The 26,513-nt window shown below is 39.3% G+C and overlaps 1 protein-coding gene across 1 annotated transcript in view; it reads left to right on the top strand.

Moving 5' to 3' along the window:
* Positions 1–2,840, top strand: part of LAPTM4A (lysosomal protein transmembrane 4 alpha) — a 154,604-nt gene extending 151,764 nt beyond the window's left edge. The window contains exon 8 of the transcript XR_008463173.1: positions 2,827–2,840. The gene's annotated coding sequence lies outside the window, so the exon portion shown is untranslated. The remainder of the gene's footprint in view (positions 1–2,826) is intronic.
* The last annotated feature ends 23,673 nt before the right edge of the window (positions 2,841–26,513 follow it).

Raw genomic sequence — 26,513 nt, 5'->3', positions numbered from 1 at the left:
TGACAGCAATGATGCGTTCATTCACCTCAGCTTCATCAGGTGTGTTCTCATGAGCTGGTAAAGGACAGGTGTCAGCAGCAGACAAGGGAAGACAGAAGAATGAAGACAAAAAATGTGGATATTACATGGTGAAATTGTACATTTTTCAGTTTAAGTTCTAAACTTTCCTCTCCGAATCCAAATATCATTTCAGTCTCTCACACTGATGATGCGACTGCTGCATGACATACAGCCTTTACAAAGCATGAAACTTATAGCAACATGATAGTTGCTTCTACCACAAAGCTCCCAGCAAATGGCACATGCTGTTAATATGAATCTATCTTTCAGCAGCAGATATTTTAGGCACTCTTAGTAACATAATCTAGTGATGTTGCCATAATAGACTATGCTGCAGATCCAAATCTTGCTGGAGTGAATTCTTTCTTTGGTTGTTCTCCTGTAGTTCTTCTTGGCTTCAGTGGGATGTGTGCCCACATACTGTGAATAATACGTTCAGCTTTGTTAATTGTTGTGCAGTGCTATGGCTCTGTTAGCCTAAATTTGTAGGCTTAGAGGTACTGGAAGAGCATGGCAGGTAATGGCATAGGCTTGGGGGGGGGGGGAGGGGGCACAGAGGAAACAGGGAGAAACAGCAGTTCTGATCAAGAAATAAAATGGGTCAGTGACAAGCTCGTGATGTTTCTATACACTTCTTAGAAGAGTGCACAACAACACACCTGAGGTGGGATTAAAGGCACAGTGTGCCAAGGGCAGAAGGATCCTGGGGTTTGTAGTACAGCGCTTCCAGGGAAACCTGCACTACTCAAAGGTCTACATATGTTAGTGTTGGCTTCAGGGTACAGCCAAGTATCACCTATCTTTCTTAGGCAATTAGCTGTATCCCTTTGTGGTGTCTATACCAACAACCTAGCATTGCCAAAGGTCTTGCCTTGGCTCTGAGTGCCTTTGTTTCTGTCATTAAATTTGGAACCATCCTTGGCGTGGTTTTGGATTTGGCTTACAGAAAGCCTCTTGTACTATTTCTGGTCCTGATTCAGGAGTTAGCCCTGGGCCAAAGACCATCAAACAGGCAGTTTGAATGTGGCCTTCTTATTTTAGAGGCCAAGAGAGTTTAATAAACGCATGTGGCTCTGTTATGACAACATGCTTCTGCTCCCAGGGCCAGAGAACAGGGCCTGGAGCTGCCTGGTTTATTGGCAGGGTTGTAATCATTGCGTCTGAGAGCCTCCTACAACTGTGAGGCTCATTTCTTCTACTGTGATGTAAAGAGCAGATGAAATAAGACCAAGCTGGGCACTGACACCATTTTAAAAGAGGTTAAGCCTTTAAAAGTTACACTTTTGCATAGTAGTGTGTAAGGGAAAGTAATTTCAATGTCCAAGGAATTCAAAGAAAGGTGAATCTACTACATTAGGCCATTAATCTTTTGCATGTGTGAAAAATACTCAAGAAAACTGCAAAGAATTGGAAACCACAGAAAGCCAATGTATAAAAGTCTGCATGTTTGATACACCATGTCTGGAAGATCTTCTGAACCTTCAAGTCAGTTTTACAAATGAATGTGTTGTCAATATTCATATGAACATGTCTAAAAGTGTTAATCCAATAGGTATTAATTCCTGAGCTCTACTGTATGTGCATTGTATTCTGCCAGTAACCCCACAAATTTAAATGGAGTAGATCTACTATCAGATTGATGGGACAAACTGCTGAATTGGGTACAATACATGCTGAAGGACTAGTCTTGTGTTTGTTGTGGCAGTCAGGGTAATTGTTAATTCTTTAAAGAAAAAAAAAATAATATATCATTTAATTACTACAGCTTCAATAAATCTCTTGCATTTGTTAATCTTGCACTCTGTGTAGTCTTAATTAAGATCTGTTTTTGGTATATGCCTCTGATGACCAAGCCCTGTGTGTACACAACACTCAGTATTCTGCTCAGTTTGAAAAAAACCACAGAATCAACCAAACAATGATATGACTTCACTAGTGTGGTTTTGCAGGTGGCTGTGACTATCAGTGCAGGAAATTTTTTGTTTACCAAGATACTCTCATAACTTGGTCATTGTTGTATTATTCCAGTTTTGTAAAACTGGACCACTTTGATACTCTGACAATGTCAAAGATATAGCCAAGCCATGGGCTGGACATCACGATTATGAGGTCTATGCTCACTTGGCCAGTGAGCATCTCTGGCACTTGCAGCCACAGAATGAGAAAGAGGACACATTTGAAGTTCAGGCTGGGCTCCAAGCATGCAGGTTTGACTCCCAGCAAAGGTATTCTCCGGGAGAGCTCATCTAATGCATCTACATCCTCTAGTCACACCAACTAACTTGAAGCAGAGCTCAAAGGAAGCAACTGCAATTTGCTGATCAGAGTTCAGGGCACATCTCTTCTGTGGCACCCAAGGGACCCCAGTCCCAAGTAGTTCAGGGAATAAAGGTTTTCCCTTCTGCTTCTGCTCTTGAAAGCTGGTAATTCAACATTATGTGCTGAATAAGAGCAAAAGTTTAATCGCTTCCATACTGTGTCTGCTCCAGTCTAGGTTTTACCCTGAGCCCATTTGTTTACAATCAATGCAGTGGAGAACTTTTCTATACATTTAAGTTGGAGCTGTGTATTAAAAAGCAAAAAAGTGAGAAACACAGAACTAATTCCAAGCCTGGCTTGTAGAGATAGTGGGTTTTCTTTTTGCAGAGAGAAATAATGCTTATTCAAACATGTGACAGCCCATGTCAGAGTTCAGCAATGAAATTTGAAGTACATTATTTTTATTTATTTTTATGCTGAGATTCATATCAGCCTAATGAATAACAGGTTTTTGTTTGTTTGTTTGTGTTTTGTTTTGATTGGTAGGGAGGATGTGTTCTTTTGTTCTCACCATTTTGTGCTAGCCTTCTCTGAAGGCTACCATTGCGTTGACTTTGATTCAAGTTGGAAAAACAGATGCATTTTAACCAGTGGTGCCCAAATAATACCTCTGTGACATGATTCACTTTGTGGAGGAGGAGAGTGTCTCATTTAAATTGCTGGCTGGTTTCTGCCTGAAGGACAATTGTTACAGAGGAGGTTTCAGCTGCTGAATCTACAACCTGTTCTCTTACTAAAAGAGTAGTTCTGACAGTTGTCATGTAAGTGTGCTGTATAAATGAACAGAGGTCTGCCTTATATACTTGGAATTATAACCATGCTGTGGTGCTATTAAATATCTTTGCTATCAGTTTTGTCAGAAGTTTGGTCTTTGACCACAGCCCTAAGCAAAGAGACACACCTTGAGAAACAACAACCTAGGAAATACATGTACTCCGAGGTGACCTAATTGTGGCTTTCCAGTATCTGAAGGGGGCCACCAAGAAGGCTGGGGAGGGACTTCTCAGGATCTCAGGTAGTGATAGGACTAGGGGGAATGGACTGAAGCTGGAGGTGAGGAGATTCAGGCTAGATGTGAGGAAGAAGTTCTTCACCATGAGAGTGGTGAAGCCCTGGAATGGGTTGTCCAGGGAGGTGGTTGAGGCCCCATCCCTGGAGGTGTTTAAGACCAAGCTGGATGAGGCTCTGTCCAGCCTGATCTCATGTGGGGTGTCCCTGCCCATGGCAGGGGGGTTGGAACTAGATGATCCTTGTGGTCCCTTCCAATCCTGACTGACACTATGATACTATGATATTATAGTAAGTGATTGCCTGACAAAAAGAACATAATATTTATGCAATTAGATTGCCACTTATTTTTAATTCATTATTATTGTGGAAATTGGTTTAGGGTAATTTTCTTATATGCCGTTCAAAGAAGAAATTATTTTATTTTTTTTGAGTTTAAAGAATACAGAAAACATTCTACAATAATGGATGTCATGCAAATATTATAAAGCTTCACAGTATCTTTAAGTTAAAATCAACTATGTTAGCTGATATACAAAAGGTCTGACTTTCAACTAGTCTTCAACTAGTGCATACAGTGATATATTAGAATAGAATAGAATAGAATAGAATAGAATAGAATAGAATAGAATAGAATAGAATAGAATAGAATAGAATAGAATTAACCAGGTTGGAAGAGACCTTCAAGATCGTGTCCAACCCATCATCCAACACCATCCAATCAACTAAACCATGGCACCAAGAGCCCCATCAAGCCTCATCCTAAACACCTCCAGAGGTGGTGACTCCACCATCTCCCCAGGCAGCCTATTCCAATGGCCAATCACTCTTTCTATGAAGAATTTCTTCCTAACATCCAGCCTAAACCTCCCCTGGTGCAGCTTGAGAGTGTGTCCTCTTGTTCTGGTGCTGGTTGCCTGGGAGAAGAGACCAGCCCCCGCCTGCCTACAACCTCCCTTCAGGTAGTTGTAGAGAGCAATAAGGTCTCCCCTGAGCATCCTCTTCTCCAGGCTAAGCAACCTCAGCTCCCTCAGCATATCCTATATATCTCTTATATGTATATACATACTTATGTGTGTATACACATACACACACACATAAATGTATATATACACATGTATACATTTGTATAGGTATTCACGTGTGGGAACACATGAATATGTTTTTTTTTTATTCCTGCACTACATGTATATGAATGGTATACAAATGGTATATAAACTGCAAACCTGAAAAGAAAATGAAAAAAATTATTGCAAGACAAAGAAGGCAGATGACACTTGCCCCTCATGATAGAAAGGACTTGAAACATAAAAATTATCCCGTGCCAATATCTGTTCTCAGTATGATATTAGTCTGTTGACTTTTTTCATCATAATAAAAGGTTTATATGAAAACAGGTTGTCCCAGTCTCTTCACTTTGTCACTATCTTTTGGCAGGTACATACCTGTTGTTACAGTTTCTAGCAGAAAACTGTCATCCTATGGATCTGATAGTGGAAAATGTGCCTTTTAGTATGACAACTTATATCTGGAGACAGCATGTGAAATACTAAATGCCAGAACACCAATGCGCCCCATCTGCCCAATATATAAAGTATAATAACAGCATTATGAAGTGATGATATGTTTACATACCCTTGTAACAGGATTAAAGTTTTCTTAATTGTCCCCTGCTTGAACCTAATGTAATGTTTTTGGTGTGTCCTATAGAATAATATTGAAAGAATGAACAAATCAGTGGTGGAACCTTCTGAGATTTGCCTAATTACAACTCAAATTGTTCCCACATTGGAAATTACATGCATATAATGCCTTTTGGGGCACAGAATAGAAGAAGCATATGAAGGTCAGCCAACAGTGCATTGCAATGAGTTCTGTCTTCATGAACTTCTAAAACGTCTTTTTCATGCAATGAGACACACTAATTTACTAGAAACAGATTTCTGAATTATTTTATCCGATTTTGGAAGGCTTATTTCTGCAATCCCCAAAAACCTGCTGCAGAAAAAACACAAGCTGCAGTTGCCTCAAATTCAGTTAAATCACCAGAAATACAAATCACCCAACTAGGTCACGTGCAGGATTAGGATGCTGCTGCTGCTGCATTTCGAGTACATGATTAATATAAAAAGATTCTCAAGAGCTTTAGAGACCTTCAACCAGATCTTGAACCATGCATCACCCAAAATAGCCCAGTGAAATGCAGGTGAATCTTTATAGGTCAACTTGCTGGAATGTGTCCAGAGAAGGGCAACAAAGCCGGTGAGGTGTTTGGAGCACAAGACGTGTAAGGAGAGGCTGGAGGAGCTGGGGTTGCTTAGTCTGGAGAAGAGGAGGCTCAGGGAAGACCTTATTGCTCTCTACAACTACCTGAAGGGAGGTTGTAGGCAGGCAGGGGTTGGTCTCTTCTCCCAGGCAACCTGCACCAGAACAAGAGGACACGGTTTCAAGATGCACCAGGGGAGGTTTAGGCTGGATGTTAGGAAGAAGTTCTTCACAGAAAGAGTGATTGGCCATTGGAATGTGCTGCCCGGGGAGGTGGTGGAGTCACCGTCACTGGAGGTGTTTAGGAAGAGACTGGATGTGGTGCTTGGTGCCATGGTTTAGTTTATTAGGTAGTGTTGGATGTTAGGTTGGACTCAATGATAACAAAGGTCTCTCCCAACCTGGTTAATTCTATTCTACTCTATTCTATTCTATGCTATGCTATGCTATGCTATGCTATGCTATGCTATGCTATGCTGTATCAGCTGCAACCATCTGTGTGTTCCCATGACACTGTTGTATGTTTGTGGGCTGTGAGCATACAATATTGTATTTTTTATATTCCACTCCATCCTTTTTACAGTACAGCTACAAGTTAACTAACCTGATGGCTTCTTGCTACCCAGGAAGTGCTCACCCCACTGAGCTTAATTGTACTGTCTGAGAGAAAATTGATCCTTGCAGAATGATGAAGTCTTCAGGGAATGCCTTAAAAATCAGTGAGGTATTGCTGAGCTATTGATAATGGCTAGTGTTTCAGGAGATAGAAATGACCCTTTTCTTGATTGACTTGATTACTTTGTGTCAAAAAATCCCATGACAATCATCTCCTTCAAAAAGTGGACTGTACAGTTTTTAACTGTGGTATGGTGCAATTATTCCAAATACTGGAAATAATAAAAGTCATTAAAATATGTTAGCATGCATGTATTACCATAAGAGATATTCAAACACCTATATTCTAACAAAATACCAGTTCTATCAATGCTTACTCACCCTGTGAACCCTCTGAGGATGTGTGTTTTAGAAGCAGACCACATGCCAACTTGAAACTGTAAAACTAATCAATGTACACAAGTGTTGGTTGGGAATTCTGATGAAAAGGTTGGCTGTCTGTTCCTGAAGCAAGACAATGCAAAACAAAGGAGTGGATATGCTGCATCATGCATATGGGCCAGAAAAGCATCTAGGAAGATTGTTCTGCTGTAGAGAGAATCTGACTGAGATATTCTCTGTGGTAGTGCAGTTTGTGTACAGCAAATTAGGATCTTTAGCTTCCATATCTGTTTGATGTGAATTTGGTTCATTGGCAGCCTTTCTCCTTCCAAGATCAGTTCTGAAACCCATTCTACCTGTAAAAAAGTAAAAAACCCATTTGGCAGTGTTCTATGACCTTGATTTGCTCTACTTGCGGGGCCCAAATGAGTGCTGTGATTTTTTTTTCCTGAAAATTAAACTTTTGGGGTTTTTTTGTTGTTCACTGGAAATTTGGGGACTCAGAGAGCCAAAACCTACTCCTTGCATGGGTGAGAAGGGAAATGAAAATCTATTTGTTTTTTCAGAGCAGCCAGCATGTTTTACATATTGTGATACACCTGTACCTGCATATCTTGTGACCTCTGAGTACTAGGGGCTTTCACATTGCATTGATACCATATAGATGATAGGTGTAACATAATCTGGTGCTAGAGCAGAAAGACTCAAACCTGAAGTCTACCACTACCAAAGACTCTGTTATGCAGAGGCAACAGTTTAAACTTCTTAATTTACCCCAAAGCTGTGCAGGTTTGCAGAGCTTTGGAGCTTTGCAGATGTTTAGGTTTTGACTTGACCTATTCTAGCATGGAGGAGGGGGCAGGCAGTTCGTGCTCATACCCACAGTACAAGTGTGGATAACATTAGGGTTTGGACTGAGTCCCACAGCAAGATAACTGCAGCCAGACTCCCTGGGGTGCTCTGGATGTTTTGTGCAGAACCTGTAGTGCAGCCTGCATCTCTAAGCCAGCATATCTGGGCCCATCACATCAGTGCTTTCAGACATGGAGCACTGGTGTGGAGTCTTCAGTGTCATTCCTTTCCCTGTTCTTAGGCAGCACAAGTTGGGAATGTATTCATGATATGAACACCTTAACATTGCTCATGGTGGTTGTTTAGACCTCATTGCTTGTTATCAGCAAAATCAAGATGACTTCTTGCTACTTCCTCAGTGATTCTAGCTTGGGTTTAAAGGGTCTGGGTACGTTGCCATTCAGGCATAGGTTCCCAACAGGGAAAATGTTCTTAATCAACATTACTAGTTTCTGGCGACTTTTTATGTATATTCTTGCCCTTAATGAACTTTGTAGCTGCAGCAAAAGTTGGTGTTTCAATGGGTGCTATCTCAGACAATAGGGTTAGTAGCAAAATCAGGCCTCACAGCAATCTTTGGCTTGGTTCAAAGCAAAGGAATACTAACAATTTAAGTTTAGTCTGAGCTAGTTGCTTAGATGGGGATTGCCAAGTTTATGTGCATGCTTCTGTGTAATTATAATTATGAAAATTGCTCTTTAGTTGTGAAATGATGGAGACTTTCAGGCTTTTTAAATTAAGTCTGTCAAATACATATGCTGTTCCAATTCACAGATCCATGGAATTAAAAAAAAATATGTTCTTTTGAATGTAGGGATCCAAGGCATTTGTTGTGCAATTATATTATGACTAAAATAACGTTCATGTGAATTATGGTAATTCAAGTTAAGGAACACTGGAGATATTTAGTGAGAAATTATTTTCATAGGTTACATTTAATTACTCATTTACAATGGAACTCTTTTGTTGTCCATCATTATAGTAGAAGGGGACAAAATCCTCATCATAATGTAGGTAAAAAGTATGGTTCACAGTTAGAATCATGCAAGGAAAGACAAATATATTTAATCTAGACTAGTTACAAAGGGTGCTTAGAGGGGAGAAACTCCAGATTAAAATAATCAGGTAGGCTTTTGGTTGATAATGATTTTAAAGAAAGGCTGCCAAGCTTTCACCAGATGATCTCATGTCTGATCTTTCATGTCAGAATGGAGATATAGCTGGCATAAAGTGTTCATAATCAATACCAGGATCATCAGTTCTTTTAAAATATTTCAGTCTGGAGCAAACTTGATCCAAAGAATAGGCATTTAACAGTCTGTCTTATTCAGCAAGTTGGAGAGAGAATCTTAATAGTCCTTTAAGGCTTCAAAGTGTATTAATGGAAGTATATTAAAAGTAACTCATTTGGAGGTGTACAATGTGTCTTTCCGTAATTAATGGCTAATATTTTCATTAATGCAAGATCATTTTCCTTTCTCTCTGATTACAGCTGTCTATAGAATTACATGAAAAATACAGGAACAAGTGTAAATAGTAGAAAGGTTGAATCTGGTGAGTTGGATTTCTGATATCTGAAAGGGTACAGGAAAACTTCAAATGTGCATCCTTGAATGCCTATGAATCTATGAACAATTAACAAAGGCCAGGACTATGCACTAATGTAAGTTAGTTCCAGCCCACTGAATCCAGCCAAAGCAACACCTGTCTTTAATACATAGAAAGAATAATTGTCATGAGGGACTTGTGTCCAGGATATAACGATGGAAGCTCCACTTCATGCAGAGGGTAGTAAGGCTCCTAAAAATGATGAATGATAGATGATGGCTTTCTAATGCAAAACATACTGGTTTTGACAATGAGTAATTTTATGCTGGATCTTGTTCTGATGGATATAGATGAACTAATCACTATGCAGCAGCCTTTAGTCACTGTGGGTCTGATGATCATGATCTGGTTGCAAGTAATATGTAACTTATACATAATATATTAAAAGAGAACAGTCTCAACAACTAGCACATTTGTGGAAGTTAGGGAGGAGTGATGAATTAATTTTGTGGAACTTAGGGAGAAGTGATGAATAAATTTGCCTTGGAGAAGGAATGGAGATGGAGAAATCTGAATAAAAACAGGGAGATCCTCAGCAAGAGTTTATTGTTTGGCTAGTAAGTCTTGATTCCACATTTAAAGCACTTAATTTGCTAAAACAAATTCTGGTCCAGTGGAGACTAGAATCACCTCCAATACCTGACATATAGGAAAAAAAGGAAAGTTGAAAGCAACCTATATGAAGTAGAAGTTGTGACATTTTAAAGAGAAATTAAACCACATTGTTAAGAGAAATTTAACCTGTTATACAATCCCTGGTGACAGCAAAAGGAAAGGAACAGAAGAAACCTTTGGAAAGAGTATACTGTATACTGTATACTAGAGGAGCAAGACAAAACCAACAATGAAGTAATAAAGAGAGAAGTAATAAGGATTTCTCATCTCCATTTGGAAATCTATACTGTGGCATACTTTATCACCTTCCTAGCTCATTGGTACCAAAGGAAAGCAATAGAGACCTGCTAGGGATAAACACTTTTATAACAACTGTCTTGGCTAACTAGTACCCGAGAGTTCTGAAAGCGTGGTCTGAGGACATCTCGGTTTAAGAGATGATCATTTTTAATAAGTCCTGAAATCCTGGGGAACCTCCGGAACAGAGGAAGATGTGCGATATTGTGACAGCAATCAAATAGCCAAATTGAGCCAATCCAGACAGTTGTGGGCTCATTTACTTGGCATCACCTTCTAGTCAAGTAATGAATAGGCTGGTACAGGATTCAATTGACAAGAAATCAATTTTCATGTGAATGTAACCAAAATCTGAGCAAATTATTTGGAGAAATAATCTAGGTTCTACTTTTTAAAATGACAAATGAAACCAATTTTGGTAATTGTACAGACAGAGTGTGTGTTACAGAGAGTTTTAATCTGTACCAGGTGTTATTCTGACTAAAATATCAGCACTATATGATACCAGCAAGGTGAACTTTGAGTGTATCATTATCCATCTGACAAAATCTGAGATGACCTGTCAGTGGGTACATTTATTAAATAGAAATACTTTTAAGTAAAGCTCCAAAATTGTGGCTCTTGCCTCCAAAAGCATGTAAAATGTCCCTCAATGCTGTGGAAACAAGTGTGGCTCTGTCGTTGTGAGCACTGATGAAAGACACAAACACTATAGAAGTGATTTCTTATAATGATTACACAGGGTAATTGAGATTGTTTGATCTAATAAAAAATAATGTAACTGAACCAGAGATAGGAAGATATTTTTTTCTCTTCATTCTCCTCTGCTTAGTACCAGCTTATTGTTTCTGAGAAGAGAGACACTGAGTTGGAGGTTTTGGAGCAAAAAGCAGCCATAAGAATGATGGGAAAAAAATAATAATTTGGTAACTGAATTGATATAAAAGAGGAGTTTTTAAAATTTATTTATTCTTTAGTATTTAAGTTCAAGTGGGGCAGCAGCAATTAATGATAGGTATTTTCTTGGAAAGAGTGCAAGTTCCTCTCTGCAGTTAAAATTCCTTTACTTTTTTCCCTGAAGATAGGGAGAGCATATTATTACTGCCCTTTGTGCCTCAAACATTCCCATATCATAAGCTAGTGACTTCTTCAAACTTCCTTATACTAAACAATGATAGGTCTGGCAATCTTCCCTTGCAGGTGATTGACCTCTGGTAAGTCCCCTTCTCAAAAGCTTTCCTTAGAGCTCTCCAAAGCGCACTAACTATAGCCTTGCTAAGACTGATGAAGCATTACTTAATTTTTGAATGTATTCCTATTGACACATACCTTTTAATGTCATGTTCAGATAGTGACCACTGTTCCTAAAAACAGGGTATGATCTCTTCAGAATATTCATTTGTCTCCGTTGGAGCACAATGAAGTTCTTATATCTCAAACGTTACTAGAGTTACACACTCTTAGAGGCTGCAGATGGCATAAGATGTAGTTCAGACCTCTCAGTCCAGCTTTTTTTGGTCGTTGAAGTCTGATGTGATAGTAACCTTGTTTTTGGGAAACATATTTTTCACATTTGAAAATGTCTGTCACAGTTTGGAGCATCTCGCTAGATTACATCACAGTGGCATGCAACACACAGGAAATCTGAAAAATATGCTGCATTAAACTGCCCTTAAGGAAACTGTGGTATTCAAAATAGAATATGTTTTAAATCTTACTTGCTTGTTTGTACAACTGGCCTATGCTACGTAAGTCACATTAAAACTTGGAGGTCCCATATAGTAACCAGGTATCCCAGTACTTTGGGGTACATTCACTCACGTTGCCAGGGACTCCCTTCCAAGGTGAAGGGAGCTGGGGAACTTGGCGTCTTGACCTGAGATAAGTTATTTGCCAGCTGTAGTTCTGCCTGATTGATAACGGAACTGAGAACGAGACATTTATCATCTGAACTCAACTCAATTTAGAAAGACTTTATTGACACCAGAACTTCTGTAAGAACTGCCAAGGAATGTTAATCGTTGTGCTATCTATCAAGAAGAAAGGAATAGCTCAGTATAAAAAGAGTTCTTTATTAAAGATAAATATAAAGGTAATTAAAACCAAGGGACTTTGTTGTATTCATGGGGGATTGTGTTCTTTCTGAAATTCTACTCGCTGTTGCCAAGTGATTGATTTTTACTTAAGTCATAATTTCATCACATATCCTTCTTTGCAAAAAGCTGATAAGATACTGTTAATCCCATTGATTTCAGAATTCAGAAGTATATACCTATGTCCAATTTATCACCCCCTATGCATTTAACCTCAAGGGAAAGAAATAAGTACCTCTGCCCTGCATCACTTCTCCTTACCCTCTCTTCTTCCTCCACTGCTCTCACCTGCACACCCCCTCCATTTCCATAATGTGATTGTGATTACAAGATTCCTTTGGCTGGACTATAGTATATCACATTTCTTTGAGGGGAGGGCAGCCTCTCTCCCATGGAGACTAGCCTGAAGCTGTTCTGATCTATTTCAGGGCCTTATACTATTATAATGTCAATAGCAAAAGTAAAAATAACACACAAACAAAACCAGCCAAAAATTAGAAAGGTTAATGTTTTTGTAGTCTTTTCTTTTGAAACTAGTACACTGAGCAAATTGGGTTAGTTTCAATCATTTTTTGTTTCTCATTCTTTAGGAAAGAGGTGGACCGTGGCCAGGTTTTCCTATCACAGCCCATCTGTGTTATGAGCTAGGGAGACAAAAGAAAAGATTAAAGATGTTACTGTGTAAAATGCTTTATATTTTGGGGCTGGGGAGTAGAGGAGATAGGGAAGATAGAAAATTATTTCCAGTTGAAGATTGTACTTAAAAATTATTATCATCTTTTGTTGGTTTTAGCTGTCTGGGGAGTTTGAGATGAATGATGCCACAAATTGCTGATCAGACGTGTCAGAATTAATTTCTGCTTTCCACAAATTTTTCATAAAGCTTGCTGTGTTTGCACTTTGGGCTACTTTCCTTTAGAAATAAATTTGAAAGTGGTTCAACACAAAGGTGTAAGTATGGAAAAATGGAGAATAAATGCTAGCACAGTGCTAAACCTGTATTTACTAGAAAATAAAATTCCACTCGTGCAAGGAAAAGCCTCACCAATTTGTCAATCCATCATTTTCCCAAGTTCTCCAGAGTCTTTAAATGCAAATTAGCTGCCCAAAGTAGTATTACAAATATATTATTCAGATTGTAATGTCAAATATCCCAGTGTTTGGAAATTGCTTGTTCATGCAATGTGAATTAAAATCTCATGTGTATATGATGCAGTCACTAATTGCATGGTCAAATACGTTTTATTTCAGAGGGACCTTTGCCACTTTTAGGGAAAGGAATGGATATTGCTGTTTTAGGGAAGAATACTCTTTATCATATGGCTACATATCTATTCAAACCGTGGAGTCAGAATTATTACATTCCTCATGGGATTTTCCATCTTGTCCGTGACTTTTAAATCTGGGACTTCGTATGTCCAGGCTCTGGGGAGGCACTGAGGTAAAGCATGATATGCCAAAATTTATATACCTAACTCAAGAGGACCTGAGTTTGATTTATTGCAAATTTCAACCTTGCATATGACAGTATATGTTCAAAATACAGGTCCTGTTGTTTTTATTGAGAGTTGTGAGTCCTCAGCAGATATTGAAATAATCTGGTCACTCACACAAAGAAGACTACACTAACAGCAACTGCATAAGTAACGTTTGAATACATAGCCCTCATATAGCAGGCACAGAGCTAAAATGTTTTGTAAAACATATAGCATAAAAATTCAAGTATGGTTGTGCTAGTGAGAAGAAAGTTCACCCTGACCTTGCTTCTTGCATCCGGGAACTATGAGAAAATTAAGACAATTATGAAGCATGAAGACTAAGAGTGAGGCTAAATTTTGCTAGGTATGCTTCAAATGCACAGGGTGTTCTTAAATTTATTTATTTCTTTTAACCATTTGTGATTCTTTGGGAGGGCAAAATCACGCAGCTAACGTGCAAAGCTCTCTTTCATGCCAAATTTCAAGTTTCTTAAATGCAAAAAGGAATTACTGCTTTATTGAAATAGAGTTGCCAGATACTTCCCCCTATGCTTTCCTTTTCCAGAACTGCTAACTATCTTAGCTGAATGTTAAAGGAAGTTTGTGATGGACACCTGTTACATAGAACAGCCACTCAAAACTCTTAAACTGTGATTGAGGGCCATTGGACAGAGGCATAAAATGGCAAATCTGGGAGCAAGTTTGTAACAGGCACTATCACCAGCCATGCAACTAGTCAGACTCTAATCCAGAGCTGACTCCGGTAATGTGTGCCCCTCCTTTGAGATTCTTTGGGTTTTATTCTTCTTTTAGTGTGGAAAATTCTGTGACTCCACCATTGCTGTATATCCTAAAAATAATACATTTGCCTGATCATCCAGCACTTTACTTAAATGGAAAAGTATCACCCATGTATTTCCCTTGAGAAAACTGAGCTACATATGGGCTAGAATGAATCAGTGACTGCGTCAAGATGAAAATTTAGATCAGGTTCCCCAGCTGTCGTGCTTTTCCGTGCACAACTCCAGCAGCATTGAGTATGTCAAGGTTTGGTTGTTCACATCTGTATTTTAAAATACCTCTCTGGGAATGCATACAGCCAACTGTATGGCTTGTGGTTTCACTTTTGGTTGCAAGTTGCTTCTTGGTTTTGACATACAAAGCACTAAGTTATGCTGGTCCTCCTGACCTGAGACACCATGTTTTTTTCTCCACTTAACAGGATATTAACAAGGACACTTGGTGTTTTCAATAAGCTGCAACATAAGAGGTTCTGAAACTGGTGATAAGTGGCTTATGACATAAAGAATACTGTTTCTTGGAATTTAAAAAGTATATTGATATTTCTTATGAGTTTGACTCTCAACATTGCATCTAGGCCTACAGGGAAAGTTTGAAGGGTATGGAGAAACTGAAGTCTTGATTCAGCCTGGAAAGAGAGGAAATGCAGAAAAGATTGAAGAGAAACCACCAAAACTTGGGTATTTAAGCATGTGTTCAAAACTAGCATGATTAAAGCTAGAGATGTCACTGGAACAACTCACAAACTTAGAGCCAAACTGATGCTTAAACGTTTGATAGTATAGGGCACTCTGCACAAGACCAGAGGTTATGTTAAACCGGAAAAAAATTAGATTAGATAAGTGACTTTAGGGTATGAATGGCAGGTGTTTCAGAATGCAAAACAAGGTAAGAAAGCTACAAGCAGTAATGAGCAGCAATTTACAAGACTGCTTTAATAAGCATTTTTAGTAGTAGATTTGTTTCTAAAGGTTGTTTTTGCCTCTGTGCTTAACAATTTTGAGACCATCTACTTTTTTACTCGGCAAGAGACTTTTAAATTTTTTATTCTGCTTATTATAGTGAGAAAACTACCCTTATAATTATCTTAATTACACTTCAGTTTAAATAATGGGGACAATTAATATCACTGGCAACACTTCCAGTTAAAATATCAAAGACTTAATGTAATTTTTTTAGTGAAATTCTAGCTATTTCAAAAGTAAATATCTTTATTTCCAAGCTCTTCCATCTTCATTTTCAGTCCTTTAACAGAATGCTTTTAATAATGGCTTGAGAACAGGAAAAAAAAATAAATTTCCTGAGCCTCAGAAATGCTGAGATGGAAAATTAGTCCTTCTGGGTTTCAAAAAACTTAACCATTGACCTTTACTATCATTAAAACACAATGGATTCAGTTTTAATGTCAGAAGTTTACATACGTAGATCTTCTATCAGTGACTTTAGAGCCCAACAGAGCATATCTCAACTATTCTGACATTGAACTCACGAGAGCTATGGCTCAGGACATGTAGTAAAACAGACAACCTCCTACTAGATTAACTGAAAGAATATACCCTTCAGGTGTTAACATTGCAACTTGGCACTTCTGCTTGTCAACTGCACCCTGTTTCCTACAGCTTCAGCTCTTCCTGTAGTTGTCCCTTCCTCTCTGTAGCAGCATTGGTACTGTCCACATTTCCACTCCCAGAAGAGGTTGTCTTTTGAGTTCTACGATGAGCTGGGAGTGTGGGGAAGCCAAAAGTAGTCACTGCAGCAGGAGTGGATCAGGGCTGGTATGGGTCTTAAGACAGACAGCCTTTCTCCTTGTATCTACAGGAGGTGGAGGAATGAGTTTGGCACAAAGTTCAGTGGGTGCCATATAGCTTGTGTGAACACAGTTACACCTGCTGATCTTCCCCTAAAACAGAGTTGCTGCATCCAAACTGCCTGTTCTTGGCTACACGAATTCATGAGCCATGCTTGTGTGGTCTTTGGGAGACTCTCAGCTGGCACAGGCCAATAATCTGTCAGGGAGCAGTTCTGGCTAGTGGTATGAAGGAATGTGTGTCAGTCTTCTGCGCCATACACTGTCCCTGTTGAATTTATTGATGCATACATTGCCTCTATGGCTTGGCTTCTGTTGTGAGATCTGGACATTAATCACCATCCAGTCCTAAGGAAGCAATGCTGCCTGTCCCTGCCATGCAGCTGATAGAAAGACATGGCATTGAAACTCAGCATCCTTCTTCACACAGGTCTTATGATGACCTCTTCTCTAAGTCAGGCACACTTTATTTTAAATATTATGATTAAAAGAGCATTATCTAAAGAGGATGAGCATGTACAGCTCCATAGACTTTGCCTGCACTGGTGGTGTTAAGCCCTGCAGTACTGAACTTTAGCTGCATGAATTTTAAGCCCATCCGCTGCCATGTCTGCTTGTGAATGAATTCCTAAAACTGAAGGTTCCTCTGAAGATCGCCTTTAAAGGCCTGTGTCTCATACTGAACTGATAATAATGCAGCTCCATGAATCTTAGAATAGAAGTTTGTTCATCATCCTTACTGAGTGTGGGCTGTTGGCTGGAGGGGAGAGCTTTTTGGTGCTGGGGAACCATTCAGCATAATGGCCTTTATGAATTTCACTGGTATGTACTGTAATAACATTAATCATGATGAACTCATCTGGCACTAATAGGAATGTCATATGTTCTTGTATAAGAATATTCACTGTAGTTCATCATTAATTAACTGGGCTATTATTTTAAAGTGTTACCAGACATGGTATGTAAAAATGGTTTACTTTGCAATCTCTTAGTGTTGAAATCATGTAGGCTCTTTTGCTATGGTTTATGTCAGAGAAAATCACAACAGAGAGAGCAGAGAATCTAAGACTAAGATAATACATTTCAGCTGTATAACCTTTGGAAATGTAAGAATGTAGGACTTGCCATATAGGCAAAGTGTTACAAATGTAGTGGCCTGTCTAGTCTGGTATCCTGTTTCTCAACATGTCCTGTGCCAGGTACTTCAGATAGAAAAGAGAAAGAACATAAATGGGAAACTACATTCTGAAACCCAGAATTTGAGAATATCCTACTATTAATCTTTTGCTCTACATATGAAACTTACATGGTAGCCTTCTGTAAGGGTCATTCATTAACTTTTTGAACATCTAAATATATAATATAAGCTGTTTCTTCTTTATCCATTAGTTTCCCATCACACTCAAAGAATCTTAAAGAAACCACTTGGGATTTAGGTAGTGGGGAACTAAAGAATTAGGCCTGGAAGAAACTCCAGGCTCCTGATGTCTCACTCCCCATTAGTCTAGCCAACCTTTCTGAAGTGTATCAAGGTTCATCTTAAAATCAGCTAGCTTTCTTGCTACTGGAAGACTATTGTAGAATCCTAGTCCAGTTACAGACCTTCTACTTGCCAAATATAATGCATTTGCTGGTAATTATTTCTTGTGTGAACCCTGACTTTCAGGTTAAACAAGTACTTATTCCTTTTGGCATTTACTCTTTTGATATATCTATGGAGGAGGCCACTCTCAGACTTTATTTGCTAGACTAAACAAATGAAGTCTTTTAATTTCCTCTGTTAAGACAGGTTCTTCTTTTCCTCTTAATGTCCTAATGACTCCCCTTTCCTCTCCTCTACTCATAAATCAACTGTCAAGAAGTAAAACTATGTTTTTGGATCAGTGGAACTGTAGACAGTACAGTAAATGTTGTCTTCTTTCTGCTTTTGACAACAGTGTTTATATTTCCCTATCTTTGCATGAAATACTTCTCCTTCTACATCCTAGGCTTTTTATATTGCTGTTTAACAATTCATCCAAGCCTTTTTCATCTTAATCATTTCCAGCCAATGGGCCTATAGCTTCAAGCAAGAGATTTTGCTACACAAGTCCAATAATGGTAGTCATACTGATGGCTTTAAATTGTTTCTAGGGCCTAGAATGTGTAATCTAGGGAATGAAGAGAAGATGCAGCCTCCCAAGATGATTCAGAATCCTGAATTTTTGGTTAATCTGAGTACACCAAGAGTAGCACTCTTGCCCATATGTGACTTAAACTTGCTACTGATGACTTTCATCCTTTTTCTGCTATTCCTCAGAGTCACCTTGTAGGAAAATTGGTGAAATCTCCCATGCTGTTGCCTGTGACTCTAAGGCAGCTTTCATCTTGTTAATGAATATTGGAAATAAAACAAGTCTCAAGACTTATCCTTGAGAATGCTCAGTGGACGAATAAAATTAAGGGATCTTTCCCCTCCTTCTCCCCACCATATTGCTTCCCCCCAAGTTATAATCTTACTTTCAACTAAACAAGCATGCACCTAAAAATTACTGAAATCTCTATAATGAATTTTGTCTGTAATAACCTGCTTCAGATTCATCACAAGCATTTCATTCTGTCATTCAGCTTCTGTTCCATGCCTTCACATATACTTTTATTCATAATACAGTTCCATGCCATCACATATTCTTTTCTTCATAATACTCTTTAGAGAGTTCCAAAATTAATTAAGTATAATATAATCTATTCACTCTATGATTTGATTGTTCTGCTTTTATTGTAGCTTTAATCAGCCATAAATGAGTAGTAGCATAGCTCCTTGATGAGCTCTGAAGTCTTTTAATAAAAATGTATTTTCCAGACCCCCAAATGTTCTTACAGTTCCCCCCCACCCATACCTTCTTTTTATTTAAACTTTATTTTCTTTATCAAAACTTTGTCAAAGTTTTTTTGGATGGTGTCACCAGGACTTTATGAACTTTTCTTACATGTCCACTAGTTCACATCTCAAAAGATTTAATTGTCTTTCCATTCTTTTATTCCCATTTTCAGGAAAATAGAAAAAAAATAAGTATCCTCTGTCTTAGAAGCTTTAATCATATTAAAATAATGTGGTCAGCAAAATGAAGACCTTCAACTTGAATTCATTCCATCTAACTTTATGCACCAGACCAACTTGCTAGGTTTCTCGGCTCTCTATAAAGCAATGACAGTGCCTGTCTGCATCTCTTGGTTATAGATGAAAAATAATCTCCAATCTCACTTTAATGTTGAAATAATGCAATATGAAGCAGGAGAGTAGTCTATAATCCTAGTTTCCATGACAAAAGAACAGCCTCCCAGGCAAGATCACAGAATCACAGAATCACCAAGGTTGGATGAGACCTCAAAGACCAAGTCCAACCTATCACCACAGACCTCATGACTAAACCATGGCACCAAGTGCCACGTCCAATCTCCTCTTGAACTAACCTTTCCTAGAAACTCAGCCACATCTGTTACCTGTACCTTCCCTGTAAACTAATGAGACCCACTACACTTCCAAGTACATTTGGAGTGGGAGACAAGAGGAGATTGTTCTAAAAAAGGAGTTTTAACAATTAGCATGAACTCTTTTATAAAGCTTGGTCATTTGTTTCTAAAGTCAAATAGGAATGGCAAGGCAGGGTAGGGAGGAAATTACTGAGAGGTATTGGACCAATACAGTACTGCAGGAGCACATCATGGGGTTTGTCTGTACTAAACAAAGTCCATCATGTCACCTAGAAGAATGCTGTAATGAAGCTGGTAAAATGAAATGTTAAAAAATAATTAAAAAATGCCAATATGTTAGTTGTTAAATCTCCTTCAGAGCTATAATCTGTCTTTGACTTTTTCTTTGTTATGTTTTCCCTTTGTGGAAACAGTGCCAGAAAAAACATAGCTGTGCAGACTGAAAAGGAGGATAACAAACAGTGCTTGTGTGTTCTTGGGTGAGATGGATGAGAGGTGGCAAGATGAGGCTTCACTTGGACAGGATCTTATATATGGGAGCCTGACTTTCACACTTGCTGTGAAGGACCGTGTTTCTATAGTGCCATTTCTTTCATGGAAGTTGACAGGGATTGAAGCTAGTTCTGGGGCGTTGCTTCAGCTGTAGAAAACACTAGAAAGGACAAGGTTTAACATGTCTTTGCAAACCACTTGTGACACCTGTTTCCTTCTGAAATCTCTTGGAGAGAAGAAGCTAGCAGGAAGCTTGTCTTATAGCTAAGGCTCAGGCTTGAGGTTTGGCTTTACTGCTTCTGTATGTGACATGCTCTACACAGGTGATGCAAATCACACATCTGAGGGTAACAGGGTTATTTTGGAGACTGTCCTGGGTTAACACAGTGCAGTATCACAAGCACCATTCTCTGCACACAGACAGGAGGGAAAATAACACCAAAAAAACCCCTCTGTGTTGAGATAAAGTGAGTTTAATGAGATGATAAGATTCACAATTATCTTAGCCTATTTGCAGAAGCAGCAGCAGAAGCCAATAACCTCCCCCCAGCCCATGGCTCACCTATTAAAAAAACCCAAAACATTCCAAACCCAGAATCCAAAAGCAGCAACTGGAACAGGAAGCCTCTTGTGCTACAATCTGAGCTTCAAGCTCTATGATACTTTGCTCCAGACAACACCTTCATTTTGAAGCTGGCATGACAGCAGCATGGTGTTGAATATCAGCAGCAGATTCAACTTAACCCATGACAGAGACTCAACTGGAACTGGAGTTTGAGGGTTCCAACATCACTTGTGACATGGAGGCAAGGCCTCTGAATTCCTGTGCACAAAGCTTAGTGTGTTCTTCAGTTTCTTCTGCCATGAAATGAAACTGACAGCACTTCCTTGAGAGAGAACTGAAGAGCACAGGTGTACATTTATGTTTGCAGTAGATAGCCAGTCTAAGAATTGTAGTTTAGCTACACATATTACACTAGCAGTGGTCAGCAGTGTGCAGTACTACATCCATGAAACACAGTGCTATGTGAAACATCAATATGCTTTTACCCTGGAGGCCACAGAACCAGTTATAGAAGATTTATCATTAACGTGCAACTGGTTTTCCTCCTGAAGCTCACAAAAGCCTCAGCGAAACAGCAGCCTTTTCAGTCTGAGATTCAGGAATCTTATGATGTTTCCTTTCTTAGAAACTGCTCTATTCAGTGAAGTTAATGGATGGTCCTGAATTTGAACTTTCCTTAGATATGTCTATACTAGTAAATCAAATCATTCCAGGAACTTTCTTTGTGCATTGGAACTTTACCACTCCTAGTATTACATAGTATCATCTCACATGCTTTCAGCCCATACCAGCTAGCACTATCCTGAACAATTCTCAGGCATTTCAGCAATTAGGAAAGGATTATTCCCAGCAGATAGTCTGGTAGTAGCCATCTTGATCTGGAGGGCAGGAGATCTGGAGAAGATGTATATGGAGCAGCCTGTGCCCGTTGGCCCCTGGGCTAGAAAACAGTCTAGGGTACCTTTAATATGTAAAATGTTACAGGTGCAGCCTTAAAATCTAAGATCTTGCATGCTATGCACATATCATAAAAATTCATTGACATTTTTGCCTAGGTTGGATATTTTTTTGGCATACTATTCTATCAGTCCCCCAGTTTCTTAAATACTATTTAGGTTATATCTATATTTATATCTATCTATATCTAAATATTTATATAAATATATGCATGCTGTATTTTTTTCCTATCTAGGAAATAAATGCTTGAACTAACAGGCATTTTTTGATTGTGTCACAGAATTATCTGGACCAATAATTGACTAATTTTCTATGAGGCTGTTCCAAAATCCAGCTTTGGAGAGATTTGGTTAGCTGTCTATGGGGTTGATGTCCTACATTTCATTTGACTTTTCTTTGAGGTACCATCATCATCAGCAGAAGGTCAGATCACAGGATCACAGGATGTTAGGGTTTGGAAGGGACCTCTCAAAATCATTGAGTCCAACCCCTCTGCCAGAGCAGGACCATAGAATCTAGCACAGGTTACACAGGAACACATCCAGATGGGTCTTGAAAATTTCCAGAGAAGGAGACTCCACAGCCCCTCTGGGGAGCCTGTTCTAGTGCTCTGTGACCCTCACAGTGAAGGAGTTCCTCCTCATGTTGAGGTGGAACCTCCTGTGTTGTAGTTTATATCCCCTACACCTTGCTCTATCACAGGGTGTGACGGAGAAGAGCCTGTCCCCTCCCTCTTGACACCCTTTCCTCAGATATTTATAAACATTTATTAAATCCCCTCTCAGTCTTCTCTTCTCCAGAGTAAAAAGCCCCAGGGCTCTCAGCCTCTCCTCACAGGGCAGATTCACCATAAGATTTGCAAACATTGCTGCTCAGAATCCCTATCTAGAAACTGAGAGTTGAAAAACCCCAGTTTCTGCCTTTCCCAACCAGCGCTTTCCATCACAAAGTACTTTCTGATATGTAAAATGAAGAAAATTAAACCCTTTTTGTGTAGATTAGCGCAAATATTTTTCCGACAAAAATAATGAGCTGTTTTCCCAGCCTTTCATGCAAATGGCTTTTGAGTTAGGGTTGCTTTCATGTCTCTCACCTAGTGCTCCCTTTCTTCCTTAGAACTGATTTTGCAGTAGCCTGAGAGGACTTCCAGAGACTCAATTCTTGCTTCTTTCATTGTCACTCTCCCCAAAACCTGAGGCAGAATCAGTAATGCAAATAGACCCAAGGGGAGCTGTGATGTGGAGAGAGAAAGATTACAAACGTGCGGATACAATAGTTTCATTCCCTAGCAAGTTACACAGGGCTGCTGACCTGTCACAGATTTACATCTGATAGAGACCTGTGACAGACAAATATGTATGAGTTCAGTGACAGTAACAAGCAATGAAATCAGTGCAGGACCAGAACACTTCTCTAAGTACCACTGTTTTTCTGGGGTGATGATGTTCCCTGCCATCTGCTTCTCCCCTTCATCACAACATTAATGCCTTTTTAACCATTCTCTCTTCATTGCAACCTCAGGAACTTTTCACTGGATATTTTACAATTTTCAGCTTAGCTCAGGCATGCCACTTTCCTGTGTATTTTCATATGGAGATTCTGCCGAAGACAGTAAGGGATGTAGGCTGTGCACAAGCAGGGCATGCATTGACTCTCTCTGTTATGGTTCTGTTGTTACCAACATCAATTTGTTACATGTCCCAGCTGACTTGCTTTCGCTGCAGTGCACCCAATTCCCTTGATACACTTCTGCTTCAAGAAAAGATCCTTATATAGGGGCTCAACTCATGGGTATTCAACAAGAGAACTTCCCTTTACTTCTTGTCTCCCCATATTTGTTAAAACACAGTGTTGCCTTCCCTCAAAAAAAGGACAGCCTTTCTCACCAGCTCATTTTCAGCAATAGCCCCACAGTGGGAGTTAAGATTGAAAAGGCAGATTGACTATGCCACTCTCATGCAGCTGAATCAAGTTTGATGCATGTGTCGCATATGGCACAGATGTTTATTCTTCCAAAATAGACTGATGCAAGATTCTTCTTCTTTGCATTACTGGAGTAATACAATAGGAAAAAAAAATAAAAAATCCATTTCTCCAAAGTTCTGACGTGCTAGTTTTTGCACATATCTATCTTGTTAGCAAATGGAAATGTCCATAAAGAGTTCTCTCTCTCTCTCTCTCTCTCTCTCTTTCTCTCTTTCTCTCTTTCTCTCTTTCTCTCTTTCTCTCTTTCTCTTTCTTTCTCTCTTTCTCTCTTTCTCTTTCTTTCTCTTTCTCCCTCCCTCCCTCCCGTCCTTCCTTCTTTCCTCCCTCCCTCCCTCCCGTCCTTCCTTCCTTCCTTCCTTCTCTTTTTTTTTTTTTTTCCTTTTGTTTTCATCTCTTTCCCTTTTAGCAGTCAGATGAAGCTGAAAAAAATCTGAATCAAGATTATCCATCCTGTAATACCCCAGTCTCATGTCCACATGATGGGCTCTCCTGGATCATCTATGATATTCTGAGTGCTACGTATGGGTAGGGACTGTAGGTGCATCCCATGGCATGGTGTGGGGAGGAGTGAACCACTATGCACACTGCTGTGAATTGACATGCAGAGATTCTGCACTTACCTACAAAATATTTGAGAGAGTCAATGTGAATAAGCCAGGTGATCAAACAAAAAACAATTATTAATTATTGCATGGAAAATCTACCTGCCCATGCTAGGAGGAGGCTTGATTTGTTGCAGCTCTGTATTATCCCTGTTTTAGGCTTCATAGGGTTGGCATGTACCTTTGCTAGCACATGCAGCATCTTCTTAATGTTTCATAATGTGGGAAATATTTATGAATCACAAGTTGGGGGGGGGGTGGGGGGGTGGGGAGGAGGAGAGGTAGGATAAAAGACTCCTTCAATTTGAAATAAATGGCAAAGAATTTTTTGTTCCATCATCACAGCATTTCACATTGTTATGAAACTTTCAGGATTTTAGTGATGCTGTCTCTGCATCTTGGTGCAAAGGTTACTGGAGTGAGTTTGGAATATAGACAGATCCTCTAATAGGCTCCTTTTCCTTGTAAATGGGAATAAAATTCCTTGTGACTTCACTACTCTGATCTGAAGGTTGAGGAGGAGAATGAACTTCCTCTGGACATGTCAGCGCAAACCTTGGGACCTGTTGATATATATATATATATATATATATATATATTCCCTCTTAACTTTATTGGCAGTGATATTGAGTAGTTTCTGTCTAAGACTTCTCTCACCTGTGGCCAAAAACTAGCTGATTTAGCTCCATTTACTTGGCTGGCATGAATAGGTTGCTTGTTTGCCTCTGTCTCAGGGTGCTTGGTTTAGGTTTGTGTTTAGGGTAAAAAGTAAAATGGAACAACACACAATCCTTAGTTATCACCACCCTCCTTTTACTCAAAATTTAGGGTGAGTTTTACATTGTACTTGCACATGTGCCTATGTTTAATAACACAAATAGTTCACTGACTTTGCACAGCTACTCACGCAGTTAATGTTCTGTATGTGCCCAGGAGCCTTGCTGATTTGTAGCCTAAGGTCACATCTATTGAAGTACACAGCAAAACACTAAAACCTCCCCTACTTATCAAAACACTGTTACTCTAAACTGCTTTCATGTTCGTTCCATTTGGCTAATCAGGGTTTCAATAGAGGTGGCTCTGTAAGGCTGAATAATAAAATCAGTTGAAGTCTGCCCGCAACAAAGTACTTCTGGCTTCCAGTGCATTTAATGAGAACCTAAGCATGTATCTGAGGTTGGAATTTGGCTCCAACGGAAGGTGGATTTTTCAAATCTTCTGTGAAGTGCTTCACAAAATAAAGGGTTTCAGTTTTTATACCCACATATGATATTATACTTACAGTTACCTTTGGCTGAACGATTCTTGGAATTTCTTGCTATCACATCCAAAAAAACGACACTATGAATTGCATATCAGCTGCGTATATAAGAAAAGACTGCACTGTAAGACAATATAAGGTTGTCAGGGTTTGTACTGAAAATGCTGTTTGGATTACCCTTGTGCTCCATTTCAGGTTTTTTTTTTTTTTTAACTTCTTTTTCTTAGAGTGTGCTTTCTTGTGCATTCTTTTGCTTTTTAGTAACCTTGGGGACAAGAGCATCTCCAGGTTTCTAGCTCTTCTCTGGTCTTCACTGGAAGAAAGGAAACAGTCAATTATTCACAAAAATTGGAGCTTTACTTTTCTTGCCATGACCTATGAGGAGCATCTGAGGGAGCTGGGGTTGTTCAGTCTAGAGGAGAGAACACTGAGGGTAGACCTCATCTCTCTCTACAACTGCCTGAGGGGAGGTTGGAGCAAGGAGAGGGCCAGCCTCTTCTCCTTGGTGACAAGCGACAGGACCAGAGGAAATAATTACCAACTGTGCCAGAGGAGGTTTGGGCTGCATATTAGGAAATATTTCTCCACTGAAAGGGTTATCAAACATCAGAACGGTCTGCCCAGGGCAGTGGTGGAGTCACCGTCCCTGAGGGTGTTCAAGCTGCTTGTGGACTTGGTGCTTAGGGACATGGTTTCGTGTTGACCCTTCAGTGCTGGGTCAAAGGTTGGACTGGATGATCTTCAAGGTCTCTTCCAACCGGATATATCCTGTGATTCTGTGAATGATTTTTCAATGACTGCTAAAACTTAACAGATTCTTACGGATCACAGAAAATATATTTAACTCTAGAGCTATGAGTTCATATGTGTTCATTCTGCTGATAATTCACAAACAATGTGCGGTCAGATGTGGGACTACACCAAGAATATGCTGGCAGTCAGAAAAAATATCATGGGCTTGTGGTTTAAAAACATCA

The sequence above is a fragment of the Dryobates pubescens genome, chromosome 3, assembly GCF_014839835.1.
Source record: "Dryobates pubescens isolate bDryPub1 chromosome 3, bDryPub1.pri, whole genome shotgun sequence".
NCBI classification, from domain to species: domain Eukaryota; kingdom Metazoa; phylum Chordata; class Aves; order Piciformes; family Picidae; genus Dryobates; species Dryobates pubescens.
Note: the sequence above shows the minus strand (reverse complement) of the source record. Positions and strands in the feature narration are given on the sequence as shown.